Source organism: Manihot esculenta, chromosome 3 (genome assembly GCF_001659605.2).
Source record: "Manihot esculenta cultivar AM560-2 chromosome 3, M.esculenta_v8, whole genome shotgun sequence".
Lineage (NCBI taxonomy): Eukaryota > Viridiplantae > Streptophyta > Magnoliopsida > Malpighiales > Euphorbiaceae > Manihot > Manihot esculenta.
In genome coordinates this window covers 8449111-8464629 of record NC_035163.2, presented here as the reverse complement: position 1 = coordinate 8464629, position 15519 = coordinate 8449111, and the positions used below count along the sequence as shown (strand labels likewise).

At 34.0% G+C, this 15519-nt stretch overlaps 1 pseudogene; it reads left to right on the top strand.

Annotated features, from left to right (window-relative positions):
• Nucleotides 1-2073: 2073 nt before the first annotated feature.
• LOC122723257 lies at nt 2074-5948 on the top strand (annotated as a pseudogene).
• The last annotated feature ends 9571 nt before the right edge of the window (nt 5949-15519 follow it).

Genomic DNA, 15519 nt, shown 5'->3' with positions numbered 1-15519 from the left:
ATGATCCTACAACATCAAAAATGTTTTTATCCAGACATGTCGATTTTGTTGAGACTGAATTTCCCTTTACTACTCTTGCTTCCTCCTTGGATCGACCCACTACCACAACTATGGATACTTGGTCCCCTGTGCATTTTATTTTACCTGTCACTACAGGTCTTGACCGAATTGGGCAACCAAATTTGGAGCCTCCTCAATCGGCTTCTCCCTTGCTAGTTCAGCAGTCACCTGTTCACAGTGGTCTTTCGGCTACTACAACCAGAGGTAATACTGATTCTGTAACTTCAACCGCTATGTCTCATCCAATTGATAATGTGGACAACTTACAGTTACGTTCAAATCCAAATACCCATTCGATGGTGACTAGAGGCAAAAATAATATTCGAAAGCCAGTGAATAGACTGTGTCTCTTGACTGAAGTTTCGAACAGCCAACCGCAGGTTCCCAAGACAGTAGCTCAAGCTTTGAAGGATCCAAAATGGCGTTTCGCCATGGAGGAAGAGTACAATGCTCTTATGAAACAAAAAACATGGAGTTTGGTTCCCTCAGCTCAAGCAGAAAATATTGTCAGTTGTAAGTGGCTCTTTCGCATTAAACATGATTCGAAAGGAAATCCAGTGCGTTATAAAGCACGATTGGTCGCACGGGGATTCACTCAACGACCGGGTCTGGATTTTGATCAGACATTTTCCCCCGTCGCAAAGCATCCGACAGTTCGCTTAGTTCTCTCTCTAGCTGTTATTAACAACTGGTCTCTTCGACAGGTGGATGTTAATAATGCCTTCCTCCATGGAAAGTTAAGTGAGGTTGTGTTTATGGAACAACCACCCGGTTTTGTTCATGAAAATAATTCCAATTTGGTGTGCAAGCTTGAGAAATCGCTCTATGGATTGAAACAGGCTCCGCGGGTATGGTATTCAGAATTGACGTCTTTTCTATTATCTGTTGGCTTTCATCAGTCTAAATCTGATTCATGTCTATTTATTTATCATCACATGGGCAAGCTTATTTATTTGCTTGTCTACGTTGATGATATAATAATTACTGGAGCTGATTCATCATCTGTAGAGGAATTTATACATGCTCTTAGCAGGAGGTTTTCTATCAAGGATTTAGGTGCTCTTCATTTCTTCTTGGGGGTTGAGGTCACTCGAACACCTACGGGATTATTTCTCTCGCAACAGAATTATATTCGGGAGCTTTTGGAGAAGGTTCATATGCATGAAGCTAAGTCAGCTCCCACGCCGATGACCCAGAAAACTGTACTTAGTCTTAATGACTCTCGTTGTCTCTCTGATGTGCAAGAATACAGAGCACTGATAGGAAGTCTACAATATTTATTGCTTACAAGACCAGATGTGGCTTATGTTGTCAACAAACTCTCTCAATACACTTCAAAGCCGACTGAAAATCATTGGTCTTCTCTTAAACGGCTTCTTCGGTATTTGGTGGGTACTTTTGATTTTGGTCTATCTCTTCATAAAGAGACGTCTGTAGACTTGCATGCCTTTTCCGATGCGGATTGGGCAGGGAATCAAGATGATAGAAAGTCTACTGGTGCTTATGTAATTTTTCTTGGCAAAAACCCAATAGCCTGGTCCTCTAAGAAACAAAAAACTGTAGCTCGGAGTTCCACAGAAGCTGAATATAAATCAGTTGCTTCGACAGCAGCAGATCTTGTTTGGGTGCGAAATTTGTTAGACGAGTTACAAGTTCCATGTCAAAAACCACCAGTTATATATTGTGATAATCTGGGGGCAACTTATGTTGCAGCAAACCCCGTATTTCACTCCAGAATGAAGCATGTAGAAATTGACTATCATTTTGTAAGGGAGCAAGTACAAAATGGAAGCTTAAGAGTACGTCATGTCTCTACCCAAGAACAGCTTGCAGACTTGTTAACAAAGCCATTATCTGTCTCCGATTTCTGTAAGTTAAGGTCCAAGATTGGTGTAACTAATCGTTCACCATCTTGCGGGGGCGTATTAGATAAAGATGTGGAGATAACAACATAGTTTAAATAGTAAACTGTTGTAACCATCTGTATTTCAAATTCCTTTTTCTTAGGATTAGATGACTTTGCATTTGTGTATTTAACCACAGATATACATCAATAGAATATATCTTCTTCTGCATTCTTAGAAGTAAGGTAATTAAGCTTATTAGGAATAACATGCGTACTGTTCTATTTGCAGTAAAATTCCAAGTACAACTAAAAAGAGCTCATCTCTTGGGGTGCAGCTACAAGTAACTGATAAGCAAGTAATATACTTAAATTTTCCATCTTATTTTTTTTATTTGTCACTTATAAATCTCCATATCATAGTTGTATTCTATTATTACCGACATATTCTATACAATTAATTAATTATTTAATGTGTTTAAATAAGGTGGTGATTGATAATGGAATTGTCCAAGTCAATTTCTCTAGTCCAGGCGGTGATGTTATTGGAATTAAATATAAAGAAATGGATAACGTACTTGAAACCAAGAATTATGAAAATAATCGAGGGTATGCATTTAATCCTTTATCAGTTTCTATTTATTCATTACATTGTGATAATAAATTCTAATTGTGGTTAGTAATTCTTGGAGTTTAGATACTGGGATGTGGTATGGAGCCGACCTAGAGATTCTAACATCTTTGACAAGTAAATGCATATCTAAATTAATACTTTATAAACTCTAGTTAAGCTTATTTTTTTTCAAGTTGAAGTTTTAATTGTTACTATAATTTTTAGGGTACAAGCTACAAAGTTTAGTATTATAGTGCAAAATGAAGACCAAGTAGAGATTTCGTTCTCTAAGATATGGAACCCTTCAATGGATAAAACCACAGTTCCCTTGAAGGTAGACAAAAGGTGAGCCCTAGTTCATTGCATACTTTTTTCACCTTATAAGAAATAAACAAAGTTAATGAAAGTCTAATCTCTACACACCGATTTCAACTTTGCAGGTACATAGTTCGACGTGGAAGCTCAGGGCTTTATCTGTATGCTGTAATGGAACGCTTAAAAGGGTGGCCTGACGTTGATATGGATCAAATTAGAGTGGTTTTCAAACTTCAAAGTGAAAAGTAAATGGAGAATTAATCAATACTGTTTATCATTATTTATTTTATATTAATCAATTGAAGGCAACAAGAACATTTATTTATGAAATCAATGGTCAGGTTTCACTACATGGCAATATCCGATGATAGGCAGAGAGTAATGCCAATGCCTCAAGATCGCACCACTGGCCAACCTCTAGCCTATCCTGAAGCTGTTCGTTTAACAAATCCAGTCAACCCTCAACAAAAAGGAGAGGTAATTAATTATGAGAATATGGATTCAAAAGATTTACAAGACATAAATAAATAGATTCCATCGCGAAACAATAGATGGACCCACTATGTATTTTTTGGGTATACGTGGACCGAATCGACCTAAGTATTAATAGCTTCATTTTAATTTCTCATTATTGGATTAATATATTGATAGTGTGCAAAGTGTTTTGATTAAATGTAAAATAATTGAAAGAAAATTGTGTTAGAAATCAAAGAAAATGTTATAGGAAAATAATAAATGCTAATTAATTTCTTAGGAATTTAAAAAATTGAAACGTCTTATTATTGTGTACCTTCATTTATTATTTTATTCATTAATATTGTGGAATGATACAAGCAGGTGGATGATAAATACCAGTACTCTTGTGAGAACAAAGACAACAAGGTGCATGGGTGGATATCAAATGACCCACCGGTTGGATTTTGGATGATCAAACCCTGGCCCCGTCAAGCAAGACCTAACCTCTCATGTGGGGCCTATTGTTCTCAATGTGAGTATGTGATATTTGAAAATTTTCACTACTTGTTAACAATTTATAAGTAGAACGCCTCAATATTTTTACATTGAGAGGTTCATTTCCCTTCAAAATTCTTTTTTTATCACAAATGTATTTTAATTATAATTCAGTTATTTTTGTTTAGATGTTTGGTAGTGTTCATTATGCTGGGAAGGACTTAAATACAGAGTATCGAAATGGAGAGCCATGGAAGAAAGTTTTTGGCCCTGTTTACGTCTATCTTAATTCTATTCCGCCTTCTGAAAATCCCAAAGCCCTTTGGGAAGATGCTAAAAGACAAGTACATATCTATTTGTTTATTCATTCTTTTTGTTCATGAGAATTTTGGATGCAATTTTGAGTACTCATGCTTGTTGTTGATTATTAGATGTCAACTGAAGTTAAAAGCTGGCCATATAATTTTCCTCGATCTGAAGATTTCCCTTCTTCTGATCAACGGGGAAATGTCGTAGGTCAATTAGTAGTTCGTGACCCATACATCAATGAAAAATTGATTGATGCAAGTTTAGCTTATGTGGGATTGGCAGCACCAGGTGCTGTGGGCTCATGGCAAACAGAAGTAAAGGTTAGAAATTTCAACAAATTTGAAATTTCATTTTCAAATTATCTAGCAACATGAGGAATTTCTTGGCTAAACATTGCTATGTTTTTTCAATTTACTTATAGGGTTACCAATTTTGGACTCAAGCTGACAAGAAAGGAAGTTTCTCAATTAAAAATATCAGAGCTGGGAAATATAGTGTATATGCATTTGTTCCTGGTTTTCTTGGAGATTACAAGTATAATGTTGATGTCATTATTCAACCAGGTATTTATAGCTTATAGTAGTTTTATAAATGGTTAAACTAATTTTCTTTAATTACTTAATGAAATTATGTACATGTTGAACTACAGGATCTGAGATCAAATTGGGTGTACTTACATATGATCCTCCAAGAAATGGTACAACTCTTTGGGAAATTGGCATTCCTGATCGTACTGCTTCTGAATTCTATGTACCAGACGCAAACCCAACACTCTGTCAACAAATTGTATATTGATAGCCCAGCAAACAAGTTACCTCCCTTCCACATTGCTGCATGCCTTCTTGTTTCATCCAAAGTTAATATCATGCATCATTTTTTATTATTGCTTTTTCCTATACAAATTTAGACAATATGGATTGTGGGAAAGATATACTGATCTATACCCTAAGAATGATCTCATATATACCGTTGGTGTTAGTAATTATGCTAAAGATTGGTTCTTCGCCCATGTTAACAGGTACTTATTAACATCTATTTTATTTTCTCTCAATCTTTAATTTACTTGAAGTATAATAATAATAATAATAAAGAAAATGTACAAAAATGTACCGTGTGGTTTCATCGGGTTTTTTACTTCAGACTCTGTACTTTATTTTAGGATATGTGATTCAATTTTGTATCAAAATAGTACCTCATAATATCTTTTCAGTTACAAGCAATGATAATTTCTAAACTCTACACTATTATAAAATTTATATCACAGTGTACTATTATGACACAAAATTAAATCACAGATCTTGAAGTAAACCATATACCCTAAAATGAAAAACTAATGAAACTACAAGATACTTTTTTATATTTTTCTCTAATAATAATTATATTGAGATTGGTTATTCAAATTGCAGAAAAGTTGGAAATACGGCATATAAGGCAACTACATGGCAGATCATATTTGAACTTAAAAGTGTAATGCAAAGTGGAAGTTACACTTTGCAAATAGCCTTGGCATCAGCTACTAATTCTGAACTTCAGGTATACCATTCGCTTTTTACTTAGCAATTTCATTACTTTTATATCTTAAACTTAATAATGAAAAATCTATCATGCATGCAAAAGGTGAGGTTCAACAATGCCAATGTCAAACGACCTCTTTTCACAACAAGGCTAATAGGCAAGGATAATGCTATTGCAAGATACGGAATTCATGGTTTATATTGGTTCTATAGCATTCAAGTACCAGCTTCTCAACTTCTCCAAGGAAAGAATACAATTTATCTTACTCAGACTAGAAATGGAAGCCCTTTTAGTGGTATTATGTATGATTATATTCGTTTAGAAGCACCGACAAAAGTTTAATGGTGGGTTGTAAAACATTGATTTTGTAAATGTTTACATATATATATATATATATATGGATAATAACATTTAATAAGATTTTGTTTTTCTTTTTCAATACATAACTACTGCATTTTGAGCTTTTTATCTTTGTCTTTTGTCATTCATTTAATGACTATTTTGAATCAATTATTTATAAAAAAAATATAGCATTATTGAAAACTCCGTAACAAAATAATCGTCAATGGAACGACTCCACGAAAATGAAGAAAAAAATAAAGCCAACCACACTAAAATAGAAAAAGTAACTTAGAACATGTCTTAACAACTGTTAATAAAGTCAATTGGTATTATGTATGATTATACATTGAGTGTGGTTGATGCAATTTTGTTTTTATTTTATTTTTTAACTACTAATTTTTAACGTTTCCTGTATATTTATTTAACTTAATGTATATAACTTGATTTTTATATATTTTTATTAAAATAAAAAATCTGTTTAAACTCTTGATAAATTTTAAAAAATTTATGTAAATTTTCAATAAAAATTTTAATTTATTGAATTTCTTAATTAAATAATATTAAAAATTTTCATTAAATAAACAGAAATTCTTCTCATTTTTATTTTAAATTCTTGCTCTATACATGTAGCTAATACTTTAGCCAGTAAAAGTAAAATCTATTATTTATTACTTTGTCTCTATAGCCATTGTTCTACCCATAATTGTACCATTGTTTATGGATTTTTTTTTCTTTTTTTTTCTCATTTACCACTTCTCCCTATGCTCCCCTCAAACACCCACAATGCCACACTCCCACTGCACAGGAACACAGAGAGAGCCTAAGAAACCACACTCAAACTAACAAACTCTTTCACAATGAACTACAGCATGAAGAATCTAAATTTACGTGACTAACAAAATATCTAAATTTATTAAAAAATTATATGACTATTTCAAAATTTATCAAGGGTTTAAAAAGGTCTTTTGCCTTTTATTAATTTTCATATAAATTATTATATTATTATCATTATTATTATTTTATCAATCAAATTTAAATTTATTATCATAATAAATTCATGAATATAAATTTATTATCATAATGATTTACTCTTAATTAAAATTATTACATTAAATTTTTATATTTCATCCAATTAAAATCATTATTATTTAACTAATCACATGAAATTTTTAATATGTGTATATTTTAATCAATTAAAGTTATCATTTAATTAATTATATTAATTTTATTAAAAAATGACTTAATTTCATTAGAATTTCCAAATCAATCAAATTAATTTTTCATATATTTTATTTCATTCCATTAAAATTATAATTTTATTTCAATTTATTAATACTATTTTTATATTAATAATATTATTTCTTTAGACTATAGTTATAAAAAAATAGTTGTATAAATTATGTATATTTACATTTTCTCAAAATATATCTAATGATTTAAAATAAAATAAAAATATTATAAATTACACAAATTAAATTTAATTGTGATTAATTATAAATTAAATTTGCATATTCAAGAAATTAACAATATAAATAGGTATTATAAAAAGTATATAAAAGTTTCTAAAAAGTTTAGGCAATAATAATATTATAATAAAAGAACAATAACCTATGAGAACGTTGCTAATGCAAACATCTAGCAGCAGAAGTGGAAAAAAAAAAATCTATTATAATGCAAACATCTAGCTAGCAGCCTAGCACTTTGTTTAGAAAACCTTTTAGAGTTAAAAAAAAAATAAAAAATGATAAAAAAAAGAATATAAATTAAATTAAAAAATAACTCATCACTTCGTAAAATGAAAAATTGAGATTGTTCGCGTTTATAAGCAGACATTTCGACGCTTAAATTAGATTATTAAGAAGAATAAGAGTAAATAAAGTTACTTGAACTTAAAAAAATATAAAAATACATATTTTAAATATTGTGTATATATTACTTTTATACCGTAAGGGAATAGTGTTAATTAATCGTAAATGAGAGGATAATGAAAATCTGATATATAATATTTTTTAATGATAACTTAAATATTATGGGAGTTTGATCAGATACAAGTGGGTGAGTATTCTACCGTTTCAAATGTTAATTATCATGATCACTGCATCTATTTTTTATGAATGAGACTTATATAATTAAATATCACGAGTTATTATGATTTTACCACACGTATGGTGACAATTGCATGATATATTTTGAGTGTATATTGCATTATATTAGAATTTTTTTTTCTTATTTGAATGTTAAAGAGAAAAAATAAAAAATAAAAGTAATTTTTTAAATAGTAAACTATCTATTTTATTATTTTTATTTATAATTTAAATAAAATAAAATTTAAATAATTTATTATTCATTTCTCCCTGTGAAGAGATAAGTTAATTGTATGTCGTCCATAATATTTCTTAGATCTTTACTCCATTATTTTTCTTGTTTTCAAAAAGTAAAGAGCAGAACATTCTTTTGCTTTTACTTTTTTTGTTTCCCCTCTTTTACGGGAACAATGCTAATGTAATCAAGGAGAAAATGCCGCTTATGAGAACGTTGCTAATGTAATCAAGAAGAAAATGCCCCTGATGAAAGATAATAGTGGTTGATTTTATTGAGAGAAGTGACCGAGAGATTTCGACAGCTTGATTAATGGATTGGGAAATTCTTTAATTCATTAGACTCCGATTGTTTTATAAAAAATATATTTTAAAATAATATGTTTTAATATTTAAGAATTTTAAAAAATTTAGTTAATAAAATTTTAAAAAATTTAGTTAATAAAAAATTTAGTTAATAAATGTTACGGGCTCTCACCAGACTATTCCCTTAAAGTGGGAGGTCAAGGGTTCGAGTAGTGGGGGAGGCGACCTAATTTCCAAAGGGAAATTTGGGCCAAATCCACTTGGGGAAGGATGCGATGCAAGAACCCAAGGGGACAAATCCTGCCAGGAACCCGTGAGGGTGAATGGATGTTAAAAGTTGTTCACGACGCTAGTGGAAAGCCTGAGGTGGCACGAGGCCAGGCGAGGGATAGCCCTGGGCCGTGAACGGTAACAGTGCCGGTGAAAGGGCCGAGCTGTTACATAAAATGACCAATCTGTAACAGCCCGGAAACTGAACTGCTACCGGCACTAGGATCCAGATCGGCTTAAGGCCGCCGGGACCTGTAGTAAGCCTACTGTGAACTTTGTGTACCTGTGATATCCCATACATGATCATACATTTTCTGTAAACATTAAAACTTTTCTCTGTTCCAAGGCTTAACCTGTGCATGCACTAACGCTGTACTATAAAACCCCTGCTAGAGCTCTCATCTTTGCTCTAGGCGGGTCCTCTCATATAATGTTAAGCCTGGTTTTTCATACATACATAGACACTAAAATCATTTTCATAACAGACCATGTATATACAAAAGGGATTACAACTCATAAGGTCAAGTATCATCTATACAACATACACTTTTTTATACAATTACATGTCCACACTAGCTATTACATAACTCTTCTCTTTATCTGTACCCTGCTGACCTTTCTGGACTCTGTACCTGCAAGACTGGGGTTGAGGGAGAGGGGTGAGCTATACGAGCCCAGTGAGTAGTACATATAAAACATGTTATAAAACATGATCTCATGGAATGCATCACAACACAAGTACATCACATAATCTCAGACGGACTAATTCAAAATTCCACCACATTGCCCGGCCCGCGAAAGAGCTCCTCAGGTCTTCATTCAGCACCCTATGGTACCGTGTGCCCGGCCCTTTCAGGGCTCCTCAGGTCTTCATTTAGGGGGCTAATGAATCCAAGCTACGCCCGAATTGTACATGCACTGATTAATGCAACATCTTCGTGCTCACTAATGCAAAACTATAAACATGGCATAAATGATGCATGAAACATGCTAAAAATGTTTGAGTGCTCGTATTAAAAGATTTCGTTCAGTTCCACTCACCTCTGGTTGACTCTTATGTAACAGCCCGGCCCTTTCACCGGCACTGTTATCGTTCACGGCCCAGGGCTATCCCTCGCCTGGCCTCGTGCCACCTCGGGCTTTCCACTGGCGTCGTGAACAGCTTTTAACATCCATTCACCCTCACGGGTTCCTGGCAGGATTTGTCCCCTTGGGTTCTCGCATCGCATCCTTCCCCAAGTGGATTTGGCCCAAATTTCCCTTTGAAAATTAGGTCGCCTCCCCCACTACTCGAACCCTTGACCTCCCACTTTAAGGGAATAGTCTGGTGAGAGTGAGTACCAATTGTTTGAGAATGATGCGATGCGAGAACCCAAAGGGACAAATCCTGCCAGGAACCCGTGAGGGTGAATGGATGTTAAAAGCTGTTCACGACGCCAGTGGAAAGCCCAAGGTGGCACGAGGCCAGGCGAGGGATAGCCCTGGGCCGTGAACGGTAACAGTGCCGGTGAAAGGGCCGGGCTATTACAAGTGGATTGAGTCATGGCCTTGTATTTTGACTCGGCACTGGATCTGAATACCACATTTTGCTTTTTACTTTTCCAAGACACTAGGTTTCCTCCAACAAATATACAGTAGTCTGTAGTCGACCTTCTATCACTTTTGGATCCCGCCCAGTCAGCATCAGAAAAACACTAGGTTTCCTGGTGGATCCCGCCCAGTCGGCTCAAGTGGATTGAGCCATGGCCCTATATTTTGACTTGGCACTAGATCTGGATACCACATTTTGCTTCTTACTTTTCCAAGACACTAGGTTTCCTCCAACAAATATACAGTAGTATGTAGTCGACCTTCTATCACTTTTGGATCCCGCCCATTCGACATCAGAAAAACACTCAAGTGCAGTATGCCCATGATCTCTGTAGAGTATACTGAATCCAAGAGTCCCTTTAAGATAACGTAGAATTTGTTCTAGAGCGGCCTAATATTTCACCGTAGGTGCATACATGAATTGGCTTATATCGCTTACTGCAAAAGCAATATCTGGCCGAGTCATCACCATAAGGTAGTTCAGCTTTCCAACCAACCTCCTGTACTCTTTGGATCATCATAAGGGTCTTCGTCATCTTTTGTAAGACATGTATTTGTAAGGTATATATTAGGAATCATTGGTGTGTTGCATAGTTTAGCTCCCATCTTCCCAGTTTCTGCAAGTAAGTCAAGGACATACTTCCTTTGAGACAAGAAAAGTCCCTTTTTACTTCTCAAGACTTCGACTCCCAAGAAATACTTAAGCTGACTCAAGTCTTTGGTATGAAAACTCGCATGCAAGTAGTTTTTGAGAGAAGAGATCCATGTACTATCATTCTCTGTAATGATAATATCATCAACATATACAACAAGAAGAATAATATCAATATCTGAATTTCTATAGAAGACTGAATGGTCACACTTACTTTTTTCAACCCAAAATTTTGAACAACTTCACTGAATTTGCCAAACCATGCATGGGGACTCTGCTTCAAACTATACAAGGATTTCTTCAAATGGCAGACTTTTCCATACCCCTCCTGAGTAACAAACCCTGCTGGTTGCTCCATATACACCTCCTCTTGGAGTTCACCATGTATAAATGCATTCTTGATATCTAATTGGTGTAAAGGCCAATGTTGAGAAGCAGCTAGGGAGATGAACAAGCGAACTGAGGTTATTTTTTGCCACAGGAGAAAAAGTGTCAGAATAATCAACGCCATAGGTTTGGGCATAACCTTTACTGATAAGTCGGGCCTTAAGCCTCACTATGGAGCCATCTAGATTGATTTTGATGGCAAAAACCCATTTACAGCCCACAACCTTCTTGCTAGAGGGTAAATCAACTAGTTTCCAAGTACAATTTTCATCTAGAGCCTTGATCTCCTCAAATATTGCATCGCGCCATCCAGAATGAGCCAGTGCCTCTTTAACTGTCTTAGGCAAAGAAATGGAATCTAGAGAGACAATTAAAGAGGTGGAAGAAGGAGACAGGTGATCATAAGATAGAAAGTTAGCAATAGAATAGATAGATTTACACTATCGTTTATCTTTATGAAGACTAATAGGGAGGTCAATGTCATTCGATGGTGGATCTGATGGCGAAGAAGATTCTATTGGAGGACATGTATCATCAGGTATTGGTCTCTAAGAGTAAACTTGAACAACTTGACGCGGAATCCTATGACACAAGCCTCAAACCCACATGCATAAGTAGATACGGAATCTAAAGATTTGATAAACCCACCTCCTATGGCACCCCACACTTAGAGAAGCTGAAACACCAATGATTGAAGGATTTAGATGAGAATCTGACAAACGCCACAACGAATAGTTAATAAGTTAGTCAAGATTCCTGGTGCAATTGATGAAAGTAAATCCTCACTCTCACTCAAAGCAATACACGCCAAAGGCATGAAAAGAATTCTGAAAATTTAGATTCAAAATTGCCTCTTACAAGTGTTTCTTATCCTTATATAGTAAGGATAGAAAATAAAACCCTAAGACACTCTTCTGAGACTTGGCCGAATCACACACAAGACCCAAGCCCAATCACACGCTAAAATAACACATCAAACACATAAATATTAAAACATAAGCCCAAAATATGACCCAACACTCTAAAACTTAAAAGATAAAATATGGCTAGAATACAAGCCCAAACAAAGCTAAAATAAAACAAGTGTTTAAATAATAAAACATAGTAAGCCCATCATAACAAAGCTGAATCTTCACAAAAACCTTTCTTAGTCTTCACTTTAGGCTTCCCTTTGTGTAGTTTTAGCCCATAGGTTTGATTAGGCTCCCTAAGCCTATGATTGCAAGTGTTGCACCAAATCTGCCTCATATGAGTTGAAGCACGCTCCAAATATATATGGATCATATGAATATGATTTTGAACTCATTTTAGATCCATTTGAATGACATAAGTTTGCTTCACACCATTATTAGAAATTTACCCTATTGGATCCGTATCACAACTGACGGTTCAATAGGAGGCTGAGTATTAGAAGAAATGTTACCGTCAGATTGTACAGCAGAAGGCATACTCGAAGAGGTCTCACTATCATATATGATTCTATAGATGAGCCATCATCATCATCTTCTTGATCAAGAGAGGTTTGTCCAACAGGATAATAAGGAACTTGCTCGGAAAAGACTACATCTATTGAGACCAAATACTTGTTGAGGTCTGGAGAGTAATACCGATACCCCTTCTGAAGGTGAGAATATTCTAAAAAATGCACTTTAAAGCTTTAGGATCAAGTTTAGTCACATGAGGTCTGACATCCTGAACATAGCAAGTACTGCCAAACAGTCGTGGTTCGAGAGAAAATAATAACTTCTTAGGAAAGAGAACATTATAAGGAGTATTACCGTTTAGTACTGTGGAGGGCATGCAATTAATGAGAAAGTATGCAGTAGAGACAGCATTAGCCCAAAATTGCTTAGGAACTTGCATTTGAAACAACAGAGCTCTAGCAGTCTCAAGGAGATGTCGATTCTTCTTTTCAGCTACCCCATTTTGAGCGGGTGTATCAATACATAAAGATTGATGAAGAATACCTTATTGAGTCATATAAGTCTGGAATGATTCTGACATATATTCTTTAGCATTGTCACTCCATAAATTTTTCACAAGAACATTAAATTGAGTCTTGATTTTAGCACAAAAAGAAGAAAAATGAGAAAACACTTATGAACGATACTTCATAAAATAAATTCAAGTCATTCTAGAGTAATCATCCATAAAAGTGATAAAATATCTGAATCCGCCCAAACATCTGATAAAATATTTGAAAAAGTAGACTCAGCTTGTTTATTAACTCTAGAATTTAAAGAGTTTCGATAATGTTTTGCAAAATGATATGACTCACATTCTGGTAAAGATACCTCGTGAAATTGATGGTATAGCTTATTCAAAACCGATAAAAAAGGGTGTCCCAACCGACAATGTGCTTCAAACGGAGATATGACACTGGAGCAGGCAACAGACTGAGGCAACCATGCATCCAAAATGTAGAGACCCCCAGATATATGTCCTTTACCAATAATCTGCTTCGTCACAAGATCCTGAATGAGACAATGATCATGAAAAAAAAGGAAACACAATAATTTAGATCTTTGGTAACTTTACTCACAGAGATTAAATTAAAGGTGAGATTAGGTGAACTTAACACAGATGATAGGGTAATAGAAGGAGTAGGTTTAACAGTCTCAGAACCCTCAACATTATAGGTTGACCCATCAGCTATAATAACAGGAGAAGGTGTTTTATGAGATCAAAAGCTAATAAAAATATGAGGATTACATGTCATGTGATCCGTAGCACCAGAATGAATGATCCATTTATATGAAGAGAAAATAAGACACGTTTTATCTGTCTCAGCCGCTACTGAAGACGTTGAAATAATTTTAACAATATGAGTTTTACTATCAGAAACCATTTCAATCAAAATCATATACTCCTATACCTTCAAACGAATTAAAGGAAGATAACAAAACCTAACCCAGTGAACAACATCAAAAAACACCTCCACCCAATATCCAAACGGCAAATGAACCACAGATCTGACAAGGGAACTGCAAGACGACTTCGTCGTCTTCCCTAGGTGGATGGTGAGAAATAAATATTACTCTAGATGGGTAACACAAAAGAATAGGAGTCCTAAGTCTCCAAAAATTTAAGACTTGATGGGAGAGAAAAAATTAAATCTTTACGGGAATGCCTCTGATACCATATAATAAGATAAGAAATAATCGGGTAAATTCAATATATTGTTTCATTGAAGTAAGTGGATATATATACGGATTATAAGTTCTTGTTAAGCTAACTCCTAATAATCCTCTATCAATCAATTAGTCTATAATTATGTAATATTTTATAATTATGTACAAATTATATTCGCACTCTAACATGTGATTTTTTTATGCAAAAATTTACATTTATATACGTTCAGTCTATATAAACTGTGTCATAGTAAATTTTTTCCTATAGAATATAAGACTGACTAGGAATTTAGAAGTGATGAAAAGTCCATATGGGCATCATTTATTGTAAAAAAATTATCATTTAATCCGATAGCATAACAAAATTGATTAATTATTTTTTATATTTTCAAAATATATTAAATAATTTTTTTAAATTAATGGAATAATTCTTTTAGTATTTAATGTATTTTTAAAAATGCACCCTTTATTTTATTAAAAGAAAAGTTAATTTCTAGTGCTAGTTTTAATAGATGGGTCCATGATCAAATTCAAAAGTCACAAGAAAATTTCGTGACCTTCAGAGTGAGGGCCTATACATTTTGCTTGTGGCAAATCCATCCTTGTTACTGTCCTTTCATGGAGCTTGTTCGCTTAAGCAGTTGGGCTGTTATTCTCTGTGGATACCTTTTGATTCTCTCTTCTTTTTATATGTATGTATTTTTTTAAAAAAATAAAAAACAAAAAGCAATAAAACTTATTTTTGATCTAATATAATTTGACTGAATTTAGATGATATGTTTTACTATTAATTTAAGTTGCATGAGATTAGGATTAGGGAATTAGACCTTATAAATTTGTTAAGGAAATAAAAGGGACAAACACTTCTTAAGCTGGCAAAAGCCTTAAAGAAAGTTTAAATATAACCATTATATTTA